This window comes from Nanorana parkeri, unplaced genomic scaffold (genome assembly GCF_000935625.1).
Source record: "Nanorana parkeri isolate BGI_ZX_2015 unplaced genomic scaffold, ASM93562v1 scaffold700, whole genome shotgun sequence".
NCBI classification, from domain to species: domain Eukaryota; kingdom Metazoa; phylum Chordata; class Amphibia; order Anura; family Dicroglossidae; genus Nanorana; species Nanorana parkeri.
In genome coordinates, this window is record NW_017306968.1 from 279,105 (window position 1) to 283,122 (window position 4,018).

Consider the following 4,018-nt stretch of genomic DNA (forward strand, 5'->3'; position numbering starts at 1 on the left):
ACGTGGCCCCACCACTCACACTCCAGCTGCTTCATTGAACTATACGGACAACGCTGTCACAAGGTGGGTGGCGTATATATTCTATACTGTCCAACTCAGACATTTCACTACTATGTTACTGGGTAGTCAACGCTTAAGTGTTTGCCATTCAGTGTAGAACAAAAAATATTTTAAAAAACACCAAAAAAAATAAAATAACTTTTCAATGAACACTTTTTTTATATAGGTAACTTTAAGACCATCGTTACGCTGTGCGTAAAGAATGTACAGAAACAAAATTTGTAGGTATTTTTTTTGGAAAACAATTAATTTGTTAATGATATGTAGCTATTTAATTTGCCCTTTCTTTAAATGTAATCATACAGTTCTGTTTTTTTTTTTTTTTTCTTTCTGGTTTGGAGTAAAAAAGTTGATCTTTTTATTTTTTTTTCTTCTTGTTTAGATGTGTCTGTAATACAGTGACGTGCAGGTACACTTGTATAATATTGAAACGCTGCATTAATATTGGATAGCCACTAGCATGTCATTGCTGAGTCCGCCAAGTGTTGCAGGGATTCTGAAACACAAAAGCGGGGGTCTTTGTCAAGTGAACACATTGCGGTTTGTTATCCTGGACTTGTTTTTAAAAAGAAAGTTTCGGAATCAATGTCCATATAGAACTCGCAGGCTCCTTGTGATCTTTTTGTAACTGTCCTGGGTGAAAAAGGCAATCTGATCACTTCAGCTGTACAGTAAAATGTGACTCATTAAAACAATCTCATATTTGTGTGTTTTATATATATATATCGATATATATCTATATCTCTATCTATCTTATACAAGAGCAGTCTTAACTTTCATGACTCTGCTGCCCTATCTGAGATAGGTGCCTTGTATACAGCACAGGTGGCCAAACCACACTCAAATAAAGACAAGCACTCGACAATTTTCTTGTGTTTCTTTTAACTCGTAATTCATCGCATGGACATACACATTTCTTTGGCTTGTCTGTTTGTGATGCCAATTTGTGTGTTACTGTCAATGACATTGTGTGATGTCACTGGTTTAGATATACAAACCTTATGTTATAGTTGGCAGGATACAACACACTATTGAAGCTGTACAAGTGTAAAATAAATCACACGGCTAATACAATATTAACTAAAACCCATTTTGTAACTGGAGGTGGCTATTTAGTGTGCTTTCAAATTGGGAAGCTTTGAGTGCAACATTGATTGGCATTGGCCAGCAAAGACTCCAATACCTTTGGACCTTTGTACGTCTTCATAAAACGAACAATGTGCGTTTGACTTGTACCTGTTGCATAAATGCACTCTGGGAGCAGCCATTTTGTATGCTCAAATAACGGTTCTTTAGGAAGTAATGAGACCTACACATGTCGTCACTCACCCAGAGTTTAGCAACTTTTTGTGCTCAACAGGTGCTCTTTTTAATTCTCAACTCTCATTAACACAATCTGGAGAAAGTCAAAGCATACAATTCCGGGGTTTAAGGTCAAAGCGTTCTTGATTTTAAGATCAAAGCGTTCTTGATACCAGTGATGGACAAAAATGATAAAACAAAAAGAAAGTGTCTGGTTTTCCTTGAATGGAACAAGTCATTGGACATTTTTCTACATTTCCATGTTTGTAAATCTGTAATATAACATTCTGTTGTGGCCTTGTATTGTCTGGAAACAGAAAGGAGGAAAAAAAAAAGTTTGGCAGGCCATCTTTTTTTTTTTGTACGTTAAAGTAGCCTTAAAGAACAATAAAGTGCTCTTAAATCACACCCGGTGTCTATATATTTATTTTCTATCAATGTATACTTGTATAGGCTGAGTATGTGTGTTTATACATGGTACAGACCCCCCTTCCCCACCTAAACCAGTGCCAGGCTAATCTGAAAACCAGAAACATTGAACCCAAATGACTGATATTTTTGACTGCCTAGTGACCTTGAACAAATTGCAGCCAGGAAAGTCTAAATCAGTCCATCCTGCATACCTATTTCCAGGTCAGTGACTCAGTGCAAGATCTGGAACTATACATCTAGATCCTGGCTTTATTACTTAGTAATAAAAACAAGACAACAAAGGCGGCTCCCTTATTTCCATCCTCATGGGTTCACTTTAAATCTCGGCACAGGCATTAGATGGCAATCAATATAGACTTCTGTGGCTCAGCTGAGTAACAATACATCTTAGATGAGAATATCAAAACGTTCACTTGGATCTAGAGCAGGACGTGCATACATATTTACAACAAAAGTTGTGGTGGGGTTTATTAAACGAGGACTCTGAGGACATTCTGAGTCCTCGTTTAATAAACCCCACCACAACTTTTGTTGTAAATATGTATGCAGTTGACTAAATTGGGGTCTTGGAGCACCTGGGTGGAAATTTCCGGAAGTGTTATTTGATAGTAGAGCGGGACTTGAATGGGGAGTGGAAGGGGCGGGGGGCATTTGTTGCCCTCTGAGCTAGTACTTATATGATCTGCTAGTGGCCCTGGGTGCAGATACTATACTTGTTGAGGTCTCAATCAGAACAGAATTGTATGCTTTTGCCTGAGGAAGGGGATCCTCTGTGACCCCGAAATGTTTGCTGCTATTTGTTACACTGCACGTCAATAAGTAGATGTTTGCTTATCTATTTGGAGTGCCGTTATCTCTGTTTCTACCTCAATCAGAACAGGACCCACAATCAGTGACCATTGTTGGGTGTTCTATAGCAATCGGTCCCCTATTTAGACCTGAGATCACTGTCTCCCTCATGTCATGTGACTGAATGCTGAGGGCCACCATGGTCACCAATCAAGAGACACAATTGTATGGTACACTGCCCCTACCATGACAAGGCTAGTTGGTTGTGTTTGTACCCCAGGCCAAAGGTTTTCAATCCTCTCCTGTTGATATCATCCACACACGCATGTTTATTGTAGGGACCATCCCAGAGCTGACATCCTCGTGGGGTATTTGGGTCTCAAGTTCTATAGAAGACTTATTACCCCATGCTTTGAATTTTGATATGTTCATTTAGTTGTGTATGGATTATCATTGCTAGCAACTTAAGGTATCAAATATTGAAGAAATGTTGATGGGAGGCAAGACTAGAACTTTGGAAAAGGCCGAGTTTGAGTTTCAAAATCTGTTGCCTAATTCTGAAAGCGGTTCAGGGGTCTGTTGCACCTTCTGGATATACACAGAGAAGAACAGGTTCAAATCAAGATGCATATTAATGTGACACACTTTGAATAAGTACATTGTAACTACAGCAATGGGCACACCTCCTGAAATGTTTGTGTACTAAAAGCAGGACCACAACAAAGTCTGTCCCTCTACCGGCTTCCTAAGCCCAGCCAAGCTATGTGGGTGGGAGTTTAACTGATTATGCAAAGTTAACTGAAGCTTACACCTCACTGGGAGAAGTTATGTCGCCTTGCAAAACTTTAAGCTTTAGCTGTTCAGTAATATTGTGGTATTGGAGGATCTTTTCTAAATCCTCGAAAAACATGTAATAGAGATATAAATGTGTAGTGTATCTGGCTGAACAGCATCCCAGACTTTCTACAACCTATGACATGATAGCGTCCCTGCCCTCATCCCTGGAGTTCAGTTTAGCAAGAATGAGGTTCCTGTACTCAGAGCAGGAGCAGCTTCTTTGGATACCTAAGCAGGAGCCAGGGTCCTCCAGGTGTCTAGGTGGCCTCCATGCCCAACAACTGCACTTCTTTTTACTGGCACGGATGACATGCTAGTCTTTCTTTCCTCCCTGGGACACCAGCCACTGTAGTATTTTCTAGCATGACAGTAAGAATGTAGTATGTAATCCCACCGCCATCTTCTGACATGCAGAAGATGGAGGCGGGAATACATACCGCTTCCCAAATGTCACATTCACAGACAGTTCTTAAACCTCACTGTTCAAACTCACCCACACAGGGATGCTGGAGTAAGAGTTGGCAGTGGTCACATGGCCACTACTTTCAGTGCAGTTTGAAGGCTGGGTTCACACCATATGCATTGGGGCTGCAACTGC